This window comes from Carassius gibelio, chromosome A3 (assembly GCF_023724105.1).
Source record: "Carassius gibelio isolate Cgi1373 ecotype wild population from Czech Republic chromosome A3, carGib1.2-hapl.c, whole genome shotgun sequence".
NCBI classification, from domain to species: domain Eukaryota; kingdom Metazoa; phylum Chordata; class Actinopteri; order Cypriniformes; family Cyprinidae; genus Carassius; species Carassius gibelio.
The window spans coordinates 31281417-31303797 of NC_068373.1; the positions used below are offsets into that span (position 1 = coordinate 31281417).

Here is a 22381-nt window from a genome sequence, read left to right on the forward strand (position 1 = left end):
ACAGGTGGATGGAATAACTAAATTAACAGGGACATGGAACACATGAGGAAGATAATAGACACACCTGGGAACTAATCAAACTAAACACCGAAGACACAAACTGGGTCACGGGCAAAAACACACTAAATGAGTCCAGGTGTGTGACAACATGGATCAAAATAGATCAGACAGTATTTTAGACTAAGTGATTCAAGCTCTTGAAGATGAAAAGGCACAATTAGAGGGCAAATTAGAAACTGAAATTGATGTCTCAGACAGACAGAGTTATGAGAAACGCTTAGCTGAAATGAATGCAGATCTGGAAGTTAATAAAGCAAGATTCCAGGAATCATCCGTTGAGCAAGAAGCTAGAAGCTAGGCGATCAGAAAGAGAAAGGCGTCCAACAGAAAAAATGCTTGAGTTGAGACATGATGAGTTAGAAAAAAGAGAACGGAAGTTTGTGTTCACATACTTAAACTTTAAAGCTGAAGCTCAGTTTATCAGACCTAAACTGAAAGAAGAGTGCTCTAAAACTGAGATAGATGATATGATGGTGACTGCAGGAAAACGTGAATCAGAGCTAAAACAAATATATGAGAGTATTTGTGCGTTGAACGTCCCATCTCAAGATACAAGAAGGAGAATCGATAGCTGCACTTCAGTTACTAGTGAAATAATTGCATTACTGAAAAAACGTTATGCAGAAGTTGGCACTAAAGAGTTTGATGCTAAGGCTGCAAAAGAAACACTCCTCCAGTTAATGCAAAGAGATGACGCCAAGTCAATTTATGGGTCAAGCGTGCCCAACAAGAGAGGTTATAAATGTTGGAGGAGCAAAGGGATCTTAAAGCTATGGAAGCTGAATACATTGTGTATGCAGAAGAGGAATCAAGATTGAATGCTGAAATAGGAGATACTAAAGAAAGAATCATTCTGCCACCATGTCAGCATCCTCTGCAACACAATAACCCTTCGGGCAACAAGGTTTTTCAATAAACTTTGGCTCAAACATGCTCTGAAAATGAGCTAGAGAAGAAAGTAAATGAGGTCCTATTAGTGAAAGCGCTGAAAGAATCCCTGACAATGACCAAACTTCCAGCTCCAGAGCCATTTATGTTTACAGGGGATCCACTCCAGTTCACTGAATGGCGCACTTGCTTTAAAGCTTTGATTGAAATAAACTGTACAACTCCAACTCATAGACTGTTCTATCTGAAAAGGTACCTAAGTGGAGATGCGCTTAGTGTACTAGAGGGAACATTTTATAGGAGTGATGAGGATGCATACACGCAAGCTTGGGATACCCTGAATAAGCGTTATGGACACCCCTTTGTAGTTCAAAGAGCATTTAGGGCAAAGCTGAGTAACTGGCCAAAAATCGGACCTAAAGAATCACTGAAATTAAGGGAATTTAGTGATTTCCTTGTCTCCTGCAAAAATGCAATGCATCATGTACATGATTTGGGTGTTTTGGACGATTGTGAAGAAAATTAGAAATTGCTGCAGAAACTTCCTGACTGGGTAACAACTCGCTGGAATAGGTATGTCACTAAAGCACTAGATGAAGAGAGTTTTCAGACTTTGTGGCAGAGGAGGCACGTATCACATGTAATCCTGTTTCTTCTCTACATGCTTTAAAACATGCAGATGAAAAGCCAGGGAAGGAGCAGAAAAATTTCAAACCAGCGCTCTGGTGCAAAATGTCAAACCCTTTGCAAAGAGCTTGAGCACACTTGAAAGAGGGGAAGGCTCAAAAACCAGCCTTTCTGCTTCTCAGGATAAGAAACAAATAGAATGTGTCTGTTTTCAGCAAAATCACTTTATATACAAATGTGAAAGGTTTGCGGCAATGCCTCTTGAAGAGAAGAAAAGGTTTGTCATCAACAACAAGACGTGCTTTGGTTGTCTCAGACAGGGATGTAGTGGAGGCTAAACCCACGTAAACGCTGTTTACGCACCTCCCAAAATTCAGAAATCGCATTTACCCACCTCCAAAGTGCGTTCATCCACCTCTAAATTGAGTTTATCCACCTCTAAATAGCCTACAGTTCCTATGACATCCTATGACCAATTGCTTGCGGTTTTTTGGGAAGCTCGGATCATTTTACTGACTCGGATCTTTGAGACTCATTCAGCAAAATGAACTAATCTTTTCTCTTCCCGTCTCTATATGACTGTCAGGAAGAATAAAAGACCCAGACCTTACCTGTCAATTCAGAACCCATATGTTGCGTAATGCGCATGTGCGGTAAACACAAAATGAACGAATCACTCTCTGAGACAACTCGGTAGTCCTGAGTCATATTAAAGATTCGTTCAAAAATGAACGACATGCAACAGACTGCATCAAGATTCAAAAATGGATATCCGGCAAATAATAATAATAATAATAACGTTCGTTATTTTGAATAGAAATCATCACTCATACAGCAGCCATTCATCTCATCTCCGGTTTATTTGTGTTCGTATACATACAATATCCATTAACCGCCAGGGCTATAGTCCAATGGTGCGCACATTTGAATAGATAATAATTTTATGACATGTTCGTAAAATATTTCGTCATACAGAATAAATTTTTTTTATTCATTTTACACTGATTTATGCGATCTTAAGAGCTAAAACAGCTAACAGAGCAAGCGATTACTCTCCTCTTATTGATTCGCGTCAGCTATGACATCAGTGCAATATCATTCGTTTTTCAAAGCTGTCAATCATCTCACGTGAACCACGTGACCAAAAGGATGCCCTTCTGCAATGAAGCTGTCTGTGTCATTGCAGTCTGTGTCATAGATAAAATATATGAAAGACAAAAGTAAAAAAAAAAAAAAAGATTCCAGCTTGTTAAATGTAAATATATTCTACTGTCTTCTCTCCTCTGTGACAGTCAACAGAATATCTTTGAGTTGTGGACAAAACGAGACATTTAAGGACCATTCCTAGGCTTTTGGGGAAACACTGATCCACATTTTTCTGACATATTATGGTAAATGGTAAATGGACTGCATTTATATAGCGCTTTCAACTGACCACATGGCCATCCAAAGCGCTTTACAATTTGCCTCACATTCACCCATTCACTCACACATTCACACACCGACTGCGGTGTCTGCCATTCAAGGCACATCCAGCTCGTCGGGAGCAGCTGGGGTTAGGTGTCTTGCTCAAGGACACCTCGACACTTGGTCAGGTGGAGCCGGGGATTGAACCACTAACCTTCCGGTTTGTAGACAACCTACATGAACCACTGAAAATAATCCCAAATCCCTAATCATTGCATTGGAACCCCTGGATATAAGATTTAAAAAGCTGTAAACTTTATAGATTTCAAACTTATTATTCCTTCTTGACTCTCTTTAACAAGAACTTAGATTAATGTATGAATTAAAGTGAAGTGAAGTGAAGTGACATTCAGCCAAGTATGGTGACCCATACTCAGAATTTGTGCTCTGCATTTAACCCATCCGAAGTGCACACACACAGAGCAGTGAACACACGCACACACACACACTGTGAGCACACACCTGGAGCAGTGGGCAGCCATTTATGCTGCGGCGCCCGGGGAGCAGTTGGGGGTTCGATGCCTTGCTCAAGGGCAGGGGCGTGTCTAGAGCATTTTCAGTGGGGGGGCCATGCTGGGGCACTGCCTCCAAATGGGGTGGCCACCAGTGACCAAAAATAATAAAAAAAGCTAAATTCTACAGTATATTACGCAAATCCTATTGATTTTATTATTTATTAACTTGAATAAAGTTACTTGTAAACAAATGCAGTAATAAAGCACATTTTTTATTAATGTAGTTTTTAGTCATCCCTGTATGTATTAAATTTGAGAATAAATAATTATTTTTTTCTTTGAAAGAAACTCCCTATATCTTTACTTCTTCACTGCCTTCCCTGCCTTCAAAAGAAACACTTATGTGTGTCTGTTATTCTCAATCTCAAAAAAAAAAAAATTGTGAATGAAATGCACAGAATGCATCCACGTAATTTCACGTGTAAATGACTAAGTTAGGCCTGACAATTTAACTGACTAACTGACTGACTGACTCTCATGCATTAACAAGTATTATTATGGAACATTCTGTGCATATTGTTATTTGGTGCAATCTTGCTATGTGGTCACTGTCACAAAATAAACGGATACAAAATATGCAAATCACCATGACTGTTTATTGTTTGATGTTGGCCAGCGTATTTTACTTTTATTGCGTTTTATTAAACGTTGACTGAACATTGGATTGAAATCAACCATGACCAACGAGCAGAGCAGAGCCTGACGGGGTTGATCTGAGAAAACCATACAAACATATTAAAACATACATAAAGGTTACCTACCAGCTCTTTGTTTTATGTTTATGTATATATTAGACCAATTTGTCAAGTCTGCCTAGGAAAAACATTTATTATACCAGCAAACTCAAAATTGGATTAAAAAATAAACTAGGCTATAAATACTTGGATTATTATATTAATTGGATTAAAAAATAAACTAGGCTATAAATACTTGGATTATTATATTATTATATAGCCTAGTGTTTATTTACTGATAGACAGTCAAAAAGACAAATTAATCAATATTTTATTTATAACAAGGTTTTATTTATTCATAAAATAATAACACCACAGATCCAGAAGAAACAGTAACAAAAACAGTGACAAATGTCAGAAATGTCAGAAATAGCGCATGGATCTGTCATGTGATTAAGGAATGATTTGAAGCTGAAGACTTGTCAGACAAGAGGTGAGTTAATCCAAATCACAGACTGAAGACCCAGGTAAATAATTAATTAATCTTTTCTGTATCTTTATAGCATTTTAGTTTTGTATTGTTTGTAGTGTGATCAACGTTTGCTTAAGTAACGTTACTAGATGTGTTGGGGAAGTAACACGTAACATTTTAATTACATTTTGCTAAAATGAACGAAATTACTCAAAAAAAGATTCTTTCATTTTGCTGAACGTGACTCAAAAGTCAGAGTCAGTATAATGATCCAAACTTCCCATCATTAGTGTCTCTAGGTGCGTTCCATTCGACAGGGTCCCTACGCAGTGTTCACTGCTCCCTACTCCCTGAGCACGGTATATCAGTTGAAGTGGACTTCACTGGCAATAACTGCTCATTTGGAACGCCCTGCAAACGTCATCAAAGAAAGTCACCAATGGGGTCGCACAGATTATGATATAAATATATAAGACTACATTCATATTTTAATTTTTATTTACAATCACATTTAAAATATGTACACTATACAATAAAAAATCATTGAGTACTATATAATGAAAAACGTATGTTTATTATACACTTTAATTGACAATTGCTGCTATTACTTCACTATTAACAGAATTGAAGCCCTGCTGTCATGCAGATTTGAAAATAAACTTTTATTTGGTTAACTGTATAGCCTAAATGTGTTTTTAATAAATGGTCATATAATTGCATAGCGGTCTCGTGCGCCTTCTTCCCGCGCACAGCCGTATAGTAAACACTGAGGTAAATAAAGTAAAATAAAGAAAAATTGCAGAGCCTCGTCTGCTTCTAGTCACTTTTATTATTATACCTTTTTACAATCCGTAATGAATATGAATGAAGTCAGCGAAGACGGCCGTTCTGACTGGTAATGACGTGCTTCGCGCAATGACAGTTGGGGGATAATCGCTCTCCACTTTCTATGAAGTGATGTATTGATGTTCCCTTATTCCCTGTGCCGTGCGTAGTGCCCTTCGAACTGAACATGTTCGCTCCCTTCCGATTGGAATCTCACTTAAGATGGCGGAATACCCTGTGAAGTCCACTTCGCTTACGGTCGAACGGAACGCACCTTCTGTCGACGCTGCACTTCTTTGAATCGCTAACTTCAGTAGATTCTATAAAATGATTGGCCATAGAATGAACCAATCACAAGACATCTTATAGGGGGGGCACCTGGGGTGGCCAATCGAATTTCAGGGGGGGCCGGTGCCCCCCCTGGCCACCACGTAGACCCGCCCCTGCTCAAGGGCACCTAAGTCGTGGTATTGAAGGTGGAGAAAGAGCTGTTCATGCACTACCCTCACCCACAATTCCGTCCAGCCTGAGACTAGAACTCACAACCCTTCGATTGGGAGTCCAACCCTCTAACCATTAGGCCACAACTTCCTCCAAATAGTGGCATAGTGATTGAATAGTGATTGTGTGACCTATATGAGGGAACAACCAGTGATACCCTTGGTAGTAATATCAAATGATAACCTATAGCAATGTCATCAGGATACACATGTACCGGTAGGCAGTGGCCCACCTTACCTTGACCATGATGTGGTCACCCAGAATTTATAGTTTACCCACCTCTTTTTTTTTACCACTACATCTCTGGTCTCAGAGTAGGTCATATCTCCAAAAATTGCAGAAAGCGAGCTACTTGAAACAGGCAGAGTCACCCCTCTCCACTTCATGAAGAACGTTTTCAAGGAGGAAAGCTAGAAACTTCACTCGATGTAAGGGCTTCCACTAGTATATGCAGCGTGGGAAGGGACAACTGTGATCCCACTTCAATGATTGTTCCAGTATGGGTCTCTCATGCAGCAAATGACAGCCCAGAAATTGTAGCCTATGCAAAATTGGACACGCAGAGCAGTAAAACTTTTATCAATCAGGACATCTGTGACAGACTGCAAGTAAACCCAGAACCTGTGAAATTAAAGCTGTCCACAATGACCGATAGAGCTTTGATAGAGAATTGTCAGAGAGTAGTTTGGCTAAGAGTAAGGGGTTACAGTTTGCAAGATTATATTGAGTTACCACCTGTATACACACAAGAATACATTCCCTTAGATCAAGATAGCATTCCTACTTGCAAAAAAGCTCAGAGATGGATCCACTTGCATAGTGTCACAGACAAGATGCCAGATTTATTGGATTGTCCTGTGGGGCTTCTGATTGGCTATGATTGTCCAAGGGCTCTGAAGCCAACCCAAGTGATTTCAGGGAAGGATCATGAACCATACACAGTCAAGACAGACTTAGGCTGGAGTATAGTGGGATCCATAACTCCCAATACTTGGTTCTCTCATCGCATTTCTGTGAAGGAACTCACAGCTATCACACCTGCCTCTATAATCAGGACATTAGAAGCAGACTTTCAGACACATACTCAAAAGAAAAGACAATATCTCAGGAGGACATTCAGTTTCTCCAACAGCTGGATGAAAGTGTTCAACACAACAGAGAAGGACATGTTGAAATTCCCTTACCTTTCAGAGAGCGCCTTCAATTACCAAACAATAAACAGATTGCTATGGTTCGTTTGAAACATTTGAAAAGAAAATTAGAGAGAAGTCCAAAATACAAAGATGATTACATAAGATTCATGGACAGTGTCTTTAGAGATGGTGATGCTGAAGCACTTGCCACAACAAAAGAAGGTAACGCATGGTACATTCCGCACCATGGGGTTTACCATCCCAGGAAGCCAGAAAAAGTAAGAGTGGTATTTGACTGCTCAGCCAAATTTGAAGGTACATCTCTAAATGACCACTTACTCACAGGTCCAGACTTAACGAATACTCTGACTGGGGTGTTGTGCAGACTTTGTGAGCATCAGATTGCGATTGTTTGCGATGTGGAGAAGTTGTTCCACCGCTTTCATGTCAGTCCAGATGATCGTAATTTTCTAAGATTCCTATGGTGGGATGAAAGGAAAACTGAAAAGGAACCCAAGGAATACCGTATGCGAGTGTATATTTTTGGAGCGGCATCCTATCCAGGTTGTGCGAACTATGGCATGAAATATCTTGTCAGCAAATATGAAAAGGACTACACAATGGCAGCGAGCTTCATTCGAAAAAATTTCTACGTGGAAGATGGACGTGTCAGTGTTGATTCCAATGAGAAGTCCAAAAAGTTAGTTAATGAAGCACAAGAAGTCTTGGCAAAAGGAAAACTGTGTTTGCACAAGTTTGTGTCCAATAGCAGAGAAGTCTTGAGTGTAATTCCAGAGAGCGAACGTGCAAGTCCAGTGAAGGATGTAGATCTGAACTACAATGAACTTCCAATGCAGAGTGTTCTGGGAGTAAAGTGGAATATAGAAACTGATGCATTCTCTTTTAAAGTTGATCTTAATGAAAGACCAGCCACTCGTAGAATAATTTTGTCAGTGGTTGCTAGTAGAGCTGTAATCGGGCCTTAAAAGTTAGGCCCGACAGGACCCGAGCCTGACAGGTTTCGGCCCGAGCCCGACAAGTACATTTTGATTGACAGCTTTTTTAAAGCGCGAACCCGTTTACAGCCCAACATTTTGCCTTTTGTCAACAATGAGTAATTTATTCATGTTTTAACATAATTTACTCATAACTAACGTAGACTAGAGTCACTATTCCACTTCGAAGTTGGAATAAAGAAATAAAATAAGTCCTCTGTGACATCGTAACATCTCAGCACTCTAGACATAGGCTGATTTAACCTATAAATAGACCAACGCACCAATAAAAACGAGTCATTAAAAAAAATTAAATTAAGATAAATTTTAAATTAAGATGGGTATTTGGCAATAACGAAATTAAGATAAAGGCTCTGCCATTAGCGTAAATACTCTGTCAACATTATGCATTTAAGACTCAATGAATATTTAGTTATCATTTGAAAAACCTTTACTCACAGAGATTAGGCTAGGTCTACATGTTTTTGTGGAGGAAAATGATTGAATCCACTGTAGATGTCTTCAGCGCGTTCCTGCGCTCACTGATGGTGTGTCATTATTCACTCACTATTCTCATTATAAGCATGGTCAAAACTTTTCCACACCTCAGAGTTTGCTTTAGTTGCTGGTGCAACCAAAACGTAATCACCAGAGGCATGCCTCCGTTACACCTGCTCAGAATTCATTTCCGCATCTTTCTCGCGCTAATCGAAACACATCACATGACCGCTCGTTTACCTCGCAAACCGGAGCGCAAGTCCGAGCCCGGCCCGAGCCCGCGTAAGATGATAGAAATTAAGCCCGAACCCGACCGAACCCGTCGGGTCCCGACGGGTGCCATCAGGTTCGGGCAAAGATCTTCTGCTCTAGTTGCTAGTGTGTACGACCCATTAGGTTTTCTCGCTCCCTATATCTTGACTGGGAAAAGAGTTCTCCAAAAGATGTCCAAACGAGGGGTGGGATTGGATGAACCGCTTCCCTCTGATCTGAAGCCGAAGTGGAACGCATGGCTCAATGACTTGGAGGATCTCCAAAAGGTTCAAATACCAAGATGCTTTATTCCTGAAAATAGAGCTGCATCATATTTCTGATGTTCATACATCAGGACTGTTGCTGATGAACAAGTGCATTGCGCATTGGTCATGGGCAAGGCCAGAGTAGCCCCTACGAAAGTTATCAGCATACCACGCCTTGAGCTGACCGCAGCCACAGTTTCTTCGGCAGTAAGTCAAGTTCTTAGAGAAGAGTTTGATCTGAAAGTGAGTTTTTTTTTGACTGATTTCCAGGTAGTGCTAGGGTATATCAAGAATGAAGCCCAGCACTTTCATGTCTTTGTAGCTAAACGTGTCCAGAAGATAAGAGACTCTACAGATCCAAGACAATGGTTCTATGTGGAAACAAGTCAAAATCCTGCAGACTGGGCGTCTAGGGTCTCAAGGTGGCAGACCTAATAGACTCAAATTGGTTGATAGGTCCTAAGTTCTTATGGGAATGAGATATTATAACTCAAGAAAATTCCCCAAAGCTTCTTGTAGGTGACCCTGAGGTAAAGGTTCTGAAAACAGAGGCCTGTGTAAGAGACAGCTTTCTTGAAAGACTGTCAAGATTCTCGGATTGGAATACAGCACTCAATGCTATTGCTAGGATCAAAAGGCTGGTGAACAAAGATAGGTCAGGGTTTATTAATGTAGAAGAGAGAGAAAAAGCAGCTCTTGTACTCATCAAGGCAGCACAAAGAGAAGCCTTCGAAGAAGAACTGAAATGGCTCAGTCAAAACCCAGCTAAGCTGTCAAAAAATAACAGGTTATACCAACTTGATCCTATCCTCTAGAATGAACTACTCCTTGTTGGAGGACGGTTAAGAAAGTCTAACGCAGCATTGGAGTTGAAACATTTAGTAATTCTTCCTAAGGAAGGCATTGTCACACAGCTAATGCTTGACCATTGTCTCAAGAAAACTCAACATCAAGGTTGAGGTCAAACCTTAAATGAGCTTACAGCCAGTGGATATTGGATAATGGGTGCAAGTAATGTAGTGGCCATGTACATCAGAAATTTTGTTACTTGCAGAAAGCTGCATAGACCAGTTGAAGAACAACGTATGGCTGACCTTCCAGCTGACAGAGTGGAACCCTCACCCCCATTCTTGTATACTGGTATTGACTGTTTCGGCCCCTTCTACACAAAACAAGGTCAGAAGGAATTCAAAAGGTATGGTCTGTTGTTTACCTGCATGAGCTCCAGAGCTGTACATTTAGAAATGTTAGAGGATCTCACAACCGATGCATTTCTGAATGCTTTAAGATGTTTCATAACAATCAGAGGAGCCGTGCAACAGATCAGATGCGACCAGGGCACAAATTTTGTGGGGGCGAAAAATGAGCTGGAGAAAGGTTTTAAGGATTTAGACCAAGAAAGGATCTCTACTTATCTTGCAAACAAACAATGTGACTTCCTCATGAATTTTCCTGAAGCAAGCCACATGGGAGGCATGTGGGAACGGCAAATTAGGACAGTTAGGAGTGTAATGAATGCTGTTCTGGCACAAGCTAAAGGAAGACTGGATGACACCTCGTTAAGAACATTTCTGTATGAGGCAATGTCAATTGTAAATGGTCGTCGGCTTACCACTGACACAATAAATGACCCAAAGAGTGTTGAGCCTTTGACGCCTAAACATCTGCTCACGATGAAGACCTCAGTGCCTCTTCCTCCTCCAGGCAAATTTGACTGTGAAGATCTGTACTCTAGGAAAAGGTGGAGGAGAGTACAGTATATTTGACAGAACAGTTTTGGAGCAGATGGCGCAAAGAATATCTAGCTAAAGTAAGCCTCAGACAACAGTGGCATAAACCTAGAAGAAATGTTCACGTTGGAGATGTAGTAACTGTCAAAGAATGTTCCCAGAAATGAATGGAGGCTAGCTAGAGTTGTTGAGACAAGCGCAGACAATGATGGTCTAGTGCGAAAAGTTAAACTCCAAATGGGTCAAAATTATTTGGGAAAGAAAGGTGAACACTTGACAAAGACATCTTTCCTTGAGCGTCCAGTTCAAAAATTGGTGTTAATAGTTGAGAACAATTCCTAAACAATGACTGAATGATGCAAAATAGATATCTCAACATCTAATTCAGAGTTGGTCAAGAAGAATCTAGTATAATTAAAATAATACTTATTATAAAAGTTTTAAAAGGTCTTCACAAGTTAAGTGACTGGTTATAGGAAAAATTCCCAGATTTATTTAATTCTGATCAGAACTTAAATCTTTGTAATTTTGGTGGCAGTGTAGATGTCGCTGAAAAGGTTGAATTTTCTTTTAAGTATTTGAGTCATTTATTTTTGTTAAAAGGTATTTAGTTCACAAATGGTGTGTAATGTTTTATGAAAGTTCATTTGTAAATTGTATTTGAGTATTATAAATACTGGGTAATAGTGACAACTACTGGTGAAATGTGTACCATTAGTTGAATTTGTCAAATGATCTAGTTAGCCATGTGAGTATCGGATCCACAAAAAAAATGCGCACATGCTGAGAGCTGTCTAATTGTTAGATTGGTAGAAAGAATGTCTACATAAATGTTTCCTAATGTCTCCTCGATTTTTGATTAGAAAGCGCACACGGTATGTTGTTTATACTTTGGATTGCATCTGTTACTTTGCAAGGTTAATGTATTGTGTGTATTGATATTGGTTCAGTAAGAAACAGACTTGGTTAAACTGCGGTAAAAAAACAGAAACACACGAATAGGTTATGTATCTGAATATAATTTTATTTGTTTCAGTTTTTCACGGTGTCTTGATGTAAAGATGTCAAGATGTTGATATCCAAAGGGTGACACGATGTTCAAGTGATGTCGAAATATAATCAAGATGGCGATGAAGATGACACTTGTACTTTTTGGAAAGAAGACATTAAACGTTAAGACATAAGTTGAAGTGTGATTCTTTTAATCAGAAGAAAACCTTCAGGAGCATAGCAATCACCACCTCTGGTGCAATGCCCAACGGGACGAGGAATAATGAGACAGAGAATCTCAGGCACACGGCCAATGAACGATTCTTCGTCTTGACATCCTGAGCACAACAGTGGAAAAGGTGAGGACAAAGACACACAGCACAGTCACAATGACAACACGAAATCTACTGACAACAAGGGACAGCCACACCAGGGAATATAAGGGAAAATGGGAACAAGTGACAGGTGAGAGCAATCAGCTCGTGATCTGCACACACCAGCACCGATGTTTTAGCGCTGATTGCCAAGTTCACGAGCTGCAGACAATGACAGGACACAGACAACAGGGAAGCCAATAAAGCACCCTGAACCGTGACATTTTGCATACTTAATGTTCCCTAGTTTCATTTTGAGTGCTTCCGTTATCTTTAATGGGTTCTTCAATCCAGGCACTTCAAATTTAATGATAACCTTATGTTCTTCCTTTCTTTCCACGATTCTTTGACTACTTTCCTCATTATCATTATCCGTTTTATGTTGATGAACTTTCTTCCTTTTTCTATTTACTAGGTTCCACTCCATTTCAGTCTTACCTCCCTCACATAGACAGTAAAGAAATGGACACAGCGACCCCACTGGATTCAACGGAGATAAGTGAAGTCAATTAGAAAAACGCATCTCCGGGGGGTCGAGCGTACTGCGCAGACTCAAACTGAACTTGATGACGTAAATGTCACGTGAGCAACCTGTCTGACAATTGTAAGTCTTCTAATCGCTGTGCCAAGAGAAATCTGAATCACCCATCGAATTCCTCAAAATGTTGTTGAATAATTTTGTCCTGTGTCTTTTATGGACTCTCTATGGGCTTCTCCCTTGACTTTATGCCTCCACGTCCCCCCGATAGCCTCATAGACAGTAAAACAGTGGTTCTCAATCTTTTTTTCCAGCGGGCCACACTATTGTCCAAGTCTCGCGGGCCACACGCATATAAATTACATATTACTTCACCAATACAAACCAACCTGATTTATAATATTATAGCCTAAATATTATGATATATAATCTATTACATTCATTGAAAATAATTCTACTCCCCATAAATAAAACATCTGATGCTGATCCCCACTCACTTCCTTCAAGAAATCTCTGCTTCAGTCATACCTTTGCTTACTCATGTTATCAACTCTTCTCTTCACTCTGGAACATTTCCCTCAGCATTCAAGCAGGCTTGCGTAAGCCCACTGCTCATGAAACCATCTCTAAATCCAGCGCTTCTTGAAAACTACAGACCGGTATCCCTTCTTCCATTCATTGCAAAGACACTTGAGTGAGCTGTGTTCAACCAGCTTTCTATGTTCCTTGTACAGAACAACCTCCTGGACAGCAACCAATCTGGCTTCAAAAGTGGCCACTCAACTGAGACTGCTCTGCCCTCGGTTACTGAAGCCCTGCGACTAGCAAGAGCAGCTTCAAAATCCTCATTACTCATCTTACTGGACCTGTCTGCTGCTTTTGACACTGTTAATCACCAGATTCTCCTGTCCACCCTCAGAAAGATGGAGATCTCTGGAACCGCACTCCTGTGGGTTAAGTCCTACCTCTCTGACAGATCCCCCAGTGTGTCTTGGAGGGGTGATGTTTATAAGTCACAACACCTTGCACCTGGGGTTCCTTAAGGCTCAGTACTTGGACAACTTCTCTTCTCCATCTACATGACGTCATTAGGATCTGTCATTCAGAACCATGGCTTTTCTTATCAGTGCTACACTGATGACACCTAACTCTACTTCTCCTTCCAACCAGATGACCCGACGGTAGCTGCTCGCATTTCAGCCTGTCTGAGTGACATTTCTAGCTGGATGGATGACCATCACCTTCAGCTTAACCTTACGAAGACAGAACTCCTGGTGATTCCAGCTAACCCATTGCTTCATCACAACTTCTCTAAAAAGCTGGGTTCGTCAACCATTACTCCTTCGAGGACAACCAGAAACCTAGGAGTTGTGATAGATCATCAGTTTAGCTTCACAGACCACATTGCTACAATGACCCAGTCCTGCAGATTTGCCTTATACAATATTAGGAAGATTAGACCCTTCCTGTCAGAGCAAACCACCCAACTTCTTGTCCAAGCTCTTGTTCTCTCCACACTGGACTATTGTAATGCTCTCCTGGCGGGCCTTCCTGCATGTACTGTCAAGGCTCTGTAATTGATCCAGAATGCAGCATCGAGGGTTGTCTTCAATGAGCCAAAAAAAAGATCACATTGCTCCTCTCCTCATCAGGTTACACTGGCTACCAGTAGCCGCTCGCATCAAATTCAAGGTACTGATGCTTGCCTGCAAGACGACCACTGGCACGGCACCAACATACCTAAACTAACTGGTTAAACCTTATGTGCTCTCCAGAAGTTTGCGCTCTGCAAGTGAACGACGCCTTGTGGTGCCATCCCAAAGAAGTTCAAAATCACTCTCATGGACCTTTTCCTGGAATGTGTCCAGCTGGTGGAATGACCTCCCAATCTCAGTTCGTACAGCTGAGTCTTTACTTATTTTCAAGAAACATCTAAAGACTCATCTTTTTCGCCAGCACTTAACCAACTTATACTAGCACTTTTCCTTATTTTCTTGTCTTCTCATTTATTAAAAAAAAAAAACCTGGCAATGTGTTCTGTACTAAACTAACTGAGACTTGTCATGGCACTTGTATACTGTTGTTTTTCTCTTGTTGACCTGACTGCTTCTATTGTTCTCATTTGTAAGTCGCTTTGGATAAAAGCATCTGCTAAATGATTAAATGTAAATGTAAAGAAGTTGCGATTGTAAAGCCTGTGTTATACTTTCCGCATGAGCAATCTGGACGCGTACACGGCCAGCACGGACGCAGACTTCTTCAATTTATACTTCTGAATGTGCACGCTGAAGGTCCACTCTGCAACAAACATGTTAACAAACAATTGCCCAGAATTATTGCACATCTGACTGTCTTTATATTCCTTTATTGACTGATTGCACAGGTTCAAATGGCAATGGGCTTCATCACACTTCCTGAAACATGCGCAATTGTGCTTTTGAAGCCTACTGATCCACGCGCACCTGTCCGCGCGGTCGTTTGCTTAGAGCCTCGGCACACACTCTCCGATGACCATTCTTACGTCACGCCTACCTAGCGGTCCATACTGGACTCGCAGACGTGGAAAGTTAAACAGCGGCTTTAAGATGCAGTCTTTAAGACGTGCACAGGAGCATGACCTGACGTGCAACATTGCAGAAAATGTGCATTCACAAATGTAGCCTATATCGATCCAACTATGGAAAGCACTTACGAATTTAATAATATGAGTTTCTCTACAGAGAGGTTTGCTACATTTCTTAAATTAAGGATTGCTACGTAGTATCTGGTCTTTCAAGGATCACCCGTGATGAAGGTAAGACGGTGAACCATATACTGTCAACCATGGTACCTGACTTTGTTTCAACGTTGAATCAACGTTGAATCAACGTTGGAATGCCAGCTGGGAATCTTCCTTTTACAGGCAAAATTACAGAAAAGGTAGTTTTTAATCAGCTGAACAAATACTTAAACTCAAATGGATACCTGGACAATTTTCAATCTGGTTTTAGGCCGCATCACACCACAGAGACAGCACTCATTAAGATAATAAATGATATTCACTTAAGTTGTGACTCTGGCAAAATATCGATGCTGGTATTGCTAGATCTCAGTGCTGCGTTTGACACTGTTGACTGGAAAACTGGGTTGGGCTTTCTGGGATGGTACTCAAATGGTTCAGGTCACTTAGAAGAGAGAGGCTATTATGTGAGTCTAGGAGAGCATAAGTCTAAGCGGACGTCCATGACACGTGGAGTCCCACAAGGCTAAATTTTTGGACCGCTCTTGTTTAGCCTGTATATGCTTCCACTAAGTCAAATAATGAGAAAGAACCAAATTGCCTATCACGGCTATGCTGATGATACCCAGACTTGCCTAGCCTTATCTCCAAATGACTACACCCCCATTGACCCCTCTGTCAATGCATTGATGAAATTAATAGTTGGATGTGCCAGAACGTTCTTCAGTTAAGCAAGGAAAAAACTGAAGTCATTGCATTTGGAAACAATTATGACATTTTAAAGGTGAATGCATACCTTGACTCTAGGGGTCAAACAAATAAAAATCAAGTCAGGAATTTTGGTGTGATTTTGGAGACAGACCTTAGTTTCAGTAATCATGTCAAAGCGGTAACTAAATCAGCATACTATAATTTAAAAAACATTGCAAGAATTAAATTTTTTGTTTCCAGCCAAGACTGGGAGAAACTTGTTCATGCCTTTATCACCAGCAGGGTGGACTATGGTAATGGGCTCCTCACCGGCCTTCCCAAAAAGACCGTTAGACAGCTGCAGCTCATCCAGAACACTGCTGCCAGGATTCTGACTAGAACCAGATAATCTGAGCATATCACGCCAGTCCTCAGGTCCTTACACTGGCTTCCAGTTACATTTAGGATTGATTTTAAAGTACTTTTATTCGTATATAAGTCACTAAGTGACCTTGGACCGAAATATATCGCAGATATGTTCACTGAATATAAACCTAACAGAGCACTCAGCTCATTAGGATGGAGTCAGTTAGAAATACCAAGGGTTCACTTAAAACAAGGGGAGTCCTCCTTTAGTTACTATGCTGCCCACAGTTGGAATCAGCTTCCAGAAGAGATCAGATGTGCTAAAACACTAGTCACATTTAAATCTAGACTCAAAACTCATCTGTTTAGCTGTGCATGTATTGAATGAGCACTGTGCAATGTCCTAACTGATTGCACTGTATTTTCACTGTTTTCTTTTCATGTAAAATCATTTTCTAACTGTCAAATTCATTTTAAATAAGTATTTTTTATATATAATTGTAAAAGTTTTTCAAATTGTTTTTTTTTTATATTTTTTCTTCATGATTATTTTACTTTCTTTTATGTAAAGCACTTTGAATTACCATTGTGTACGAAATGTGCTATATAAATAAACTTGCCTTGCCTAAACAGAGCTCAAACACTAGCCGTGTTTTCCAATGTGATTGATGAATGATGAACTCCCTTTAACTGTCATTTTGCATTATTGACGCACTGTTTTCCTAATGAATGTTGTTCAGTTGTTTGATGCAATATATTTTGTTTAAACCGCTATATAAATAAAGGTGACTTGATAAATAAAGATTAAAAATAAAATATATAAATCACTCCACAGTCTATTCAGATTATGCTGATAACATCATAGCACTAAACTCAAAAGAGAAATTGAATGCTGCTAAACTTTACAAAACTATTTTTCAAATGATTTTTCAGTGATAAAATACAAGTCCAGTAAAAACCAAATCAACTGAAAGTCTCTGCACTGGATATTTCAACCCAATCTCACAGCAATTCATACATTTTTCACAAGGTGGCTTATTCGTACGAATTCGTACGACCACACTCGTACAAATTTATATGATTGTTGTCAAATCGTACGTATTTTATGAGTTGCGCAATTCATATGAATTTGTAGGAATGACCTAGACCTAACCCCGCCCCTAAACCTAACCGTCACTGGGGTCGTATAAAATCATACGAGTGAGGTCGTACAAATTCGTACGAATAAGCCACCTCTTAAAATACGTACGAATTGGTCGTAAGATAGCGTTGGGATATTTTCATCATATTGTTTGTTGATTCCAGAGAGTTTACTGACATCACCAGATCTCAAATCGCGGGTCTGTGCTGAAGAGCTGTTTGGATTCAATTCTGTTGTTGAAGAGCCTACAAAGATACACACACACACAAACACACACCTGTAAGTCACTTTGGATGAAAGAATCTGATAAATGAAACACACACACTTAACACATAATAACATTAATGATTTGCTCACCAGTGAGCATGACAATATAAACTATGATGAATAAATGAATAAAAAGTAGCAACAACCTGCTCTTTAATTTAAGAGGAAGAAAAACACTTTAACCCATGTTTTAATAAGTTTAAATAACTGTGTTCTACATCGTGACACTCAGACACACACCTTACTGTCTTTATGTTACTGTTGTGAGAGATGATACTGTAGATTTTCTCAGCCCCAGCGTCAGTGATGCTGTTTCCACTGAAACTGTGGTCAAACAAACAAACCAGGAATGTAAGAACTATCACATTATACTAGAGACATGTATACTGGGAGTTTCTCAGTCACTCACTCAATGATTTGAGCTTTGTGGAGGTTTGGGAGCAGCAGATGCAGACTGTGATCGGTGAGATGGCACTGACTCAGATCCAGTTCTGTCAGTCCTTCAGAATACTCCAGAATCAGCTCCAGACCTCTACAGACCTGCGGATCCAGCGGAGTCTGACTGAGATCCAGCTCTTCACCCAGAGCTTGAGAGAGAGACGGGGCTTCCTCAGGCCTCACATGAGCCAGAAACTGAAGCAGCAGAGGTTTATCACAGCTGAAAGACAGAGAGCAAGAGATGCCTTATATACTAGGGCTGGGAAACATATTGATATCTCCATATTAATAGATGTTCATTTTTACGGAACGATATCGATTCTTAAATCCTAAGAATCTGTGAAGGGCACTTCTCATCCAATATATCACAATATATCACAATACGCATTGTGCTTTGGTACATTTAATATGAAACAAAGTCTCAGGTTTCAAATTCTCTCTATTTTATTGCAGTATTCAAACAATAAATGCTGTTCTGGAGCTTGTTTAATGTGGAGTGACAGATCACTGTAGCACCTCGGATCAACAGACACAGCAGCACGTGAACTGATCATATCCTCACATTAATAACAGCTTCAGTACAAATAATCATGACTAAACATCTGAAGGTTAAAAGAAAGTCCAACTTTACAATCCGTATCCTGTGTCTTGTAACCTCTCTATCAGTGTTTCCTCTGTGCAAAGACGTCAATATAAAGACATTGTCACATTTACCTCAGTGACCATAAACTCATCAATCTGATAGAAAAATAAACTGCAGAGAGAGGCATTTTGCTAAATATGTGCACCATATAAAATATTCATTATAAATTAAACATTGAAGAACAGTAACATTTATGTTTGAATAAATCAATCCAAGGATTTATGACAGCCACCATTATATTATTAAAAAAAAAAAAAAAAATTGAAGTTATTGTAACTTTATTATTTAAAAAAACTTCATTAAGTGTAATTTAACAAATCACAAATCAGTTAGTTTTAACCCTCAATATTATAGTAATGTAGTACCAGTTGACTCTCATTTATATGTTACAGATTTTTTTTCTTGGAGAAAATTTGTCATGTGTACTTGATATATAACCAATATAATCGATATTGAATCGAATCGAAAGCTTGTTAATGAGAACGGAATCATGAAATTGGTGTCAAAACACACCCCTATTATCTGGAGTGCTTTTATATTGGATCTGTGTGAATGTGATCTGTTGGTGTTTCTCACCAGAGCTGAACAGAGTGTAACACTGGGAACAGCTGATCCATTCCAGCTGTATGAATCTCACAGTCCTGCAGAATCAGCCGTGTCTTTGTGTCTGAATGAGCTCTCTGAATGACTCTGGACATCACACGACAGTCTTCAGCGGTCAGATGTAGAGGCTCTGAGTCTGTGTTTGCTGTCAGATCCAGAGCAGAGCGGCAGGAGAAGTCTAGCTTGTGCTGAAGGACAGAGAGCAGAACAGCTGCTGTTTCCTGCTGGACATCAGACACACTGCAGCAGTGAAGCATCTTCAGTAACAGCTGCCTGTCAACACTGAACACAGACAAACACTAGATCAGGACAGATCCTGTAACATCAGACGAACACTAGATCAGGACAGATCCTGTAACATCAGTAACAGCAGACCGTCAACACTGAACACAGATGAACACTAGATCAGGACAGATTCTGTAACATCAGACGAACACTATCAGGACAGATTCTGTAACATCAGACGAACACTAGATCAGGACAGATTCTGTAACATCAGACGAACACTAGATCAGGACAGATTCTGTAACATCAGACGAACACTAGATCAGAACAGATCCTGTAACATCAGACGAACACTGGATCAGGACAGATCCTGTAACATCAGACGAACACTAGATCAGAACAGATCCTGTAACATCAAACGAACACTAGATCAGAACAGATCCTGTAACATCAGACGAACACTAGATCAGAACAGATCCTGTAACATCAGACGAGCACTAGATCAGAACAGATCCTGTAACATCAGACGAACACTAGATCAGGACAGATCCTGTAACATCAGACAAACACTGGATCAGGACAGATCCTGTAACATCAGACAAACACTGGATCAGAACAGATCCTGTAACATCAGACGAACACTAGATCAGGACAGATCCTGTAACATCAGACGAACACTAGATCAGGACAGATCCTGTAACATCAGTAACAGCAGACCGTCAACACTGAACACAGATGAACACTAGATCAGGACAGATTCTGTAACATCAGACGAACACTATCAGGACAGATTCTGTAACATCAGACGAACACTAGATCAGGACAGATTCTGTAACATCAGACGAACACTAGATCAGGACAGATTCTGTAACATCAGACGAACACTAGATCAGAACAGATCCTGTAACATCAGACGAACACTGGATCAGGACAGATCCTGTAACATCAGACGAACACTAGATCAGAACAGATCCTGTAACATCAAACGAACACTAGATCAGAACAGATCCTGTAACATCAGACGAACACTAGATCAGAACAGATCCTGTAACATCAGACGAGCACTAGATCAGAACAGATCCTGTAACATCAGACGAACACTAGATCAGGACAGATCCTGTAACATCAGACAAACACTGGATCAGGACAGATCCTGTAACATCAGACAAACACTGGATCAGAACAGATCCTGTAACATCAGACGAACACTAGATCAGGACAGATCCTGTAACATCAGACGAACACTAGATCAGGACAGATCCTGTAACATCAGACAAACACTGGATCAGGACAGATCCTGTAACATCAGACGAACACTAGATCAGGACAGATCCTGTAACATCAGACGAACACTAGAACAGGACAGATCCTGTAACATCAGACGAACACTAGATCAGGACAGATCCTGTAACGTCAGACGAACACTAGATCAGGACAGATCCTGTAACGTCAGACGAACACTAGATCAGGACAGATCCTGTAACATCAGACGAACACTAGATCAGGACAGATTCTGTAACATCAGACGAACACTATCAGGACAGATTCTGTAACGTCAGACAAACACTAGATCAGAACAGATCCTGTAACATCAGACGAACACTAGATCAGAACAGATCCTGTAACATCAGACGAGCACTAGATCAGAACAGATCCTGTAACATCAGACGAACACTAGATCAGGACAGATCCTGTAACATCAGACAAACACTGGATCAGGACAGATCCTGTAACATCAGACAAACACTGGATCAGAACAGATCCTGTAACATCAGACGAACACTAGATCAGGACAGATCCTGTAACATCAGACGAACACTAGATCAGGACAGATCCTGTAACATCAGACAAACACTGGATCAGGACAGATCCTGTAACATCAGACGAACACTAGATCAGGACAGATCCTGTAACATCAGACGAACACTAGATCAGGACAGATCCTGTAACATCAGACGAACACTAGATCAGGACAGATCCTGTAACGTCAGACGAACACTAGATCAGGACAGATTCTGTAACATCAGACGAACACTATCAGGACAGATTCTGTAACGTCAGAGGAACACTAGATCAGGACAGATCCTGTAACATCAGACAAACACTGGATCAGAACAGATCCTGTAACATCAGACGAACACTAGATCAGGACAAATTCTGTAACATCAGACAAACACTAGATCAGGATAGATCCTGTAACATCAGTAACAGCAGCCCATCAACACTGAACACAGATGAACACTAGATCAGAACAGATTCTGTAACATCAAAGGAACACTAGATCAGGATAGATTCTGTAACATCAGACGAACACTAGATCATGATATATTCTGTAAAATCAGACGAACACTAGATCAGAACAGATTCTGTAACATCAGACGAACACTGGATCAGGACAGATTCTGTAACATCAGACGAACACTGGATCAGGACAGATTCTGTAACATCAGACGAACACTGGATCAGGACAGATTCTGTAACATCAGTAACAGCAGACCGTCAACACTGAACACAGACGAACACTGGATCCGGACAGATTCTGTA

General features: G+C 40.3%; 1 protein-coding gene and 1 long non-coding RNA gene across 2 annotated transcripts in view; both read right to left on the minus strand.

The window, feature by feature from the left end:
• The window catches only part of LOC127943297 (uncharacterized), a 137995-nt gene that overhangs the window by 82314 nt on the left and 33300 nt on the right, over nucleotides 1-22381 (minus strand). The gene's annotated exons all lie outside the window — the stretch shown is intronic.
• On the minus strand, nucleotides 4545-5789 carry LOC127942758 (uncharacterized). Its single transcript, XR_008149400.1, has 2 exons — nucleotides 5542-5789; nucleotides 4545-5114 (listed from the first exon to the last, which is right to left on the minus strand). It is a non-coding gene; the product is annotated as an uncharacterized LOC127942758 (long non-coding RNA).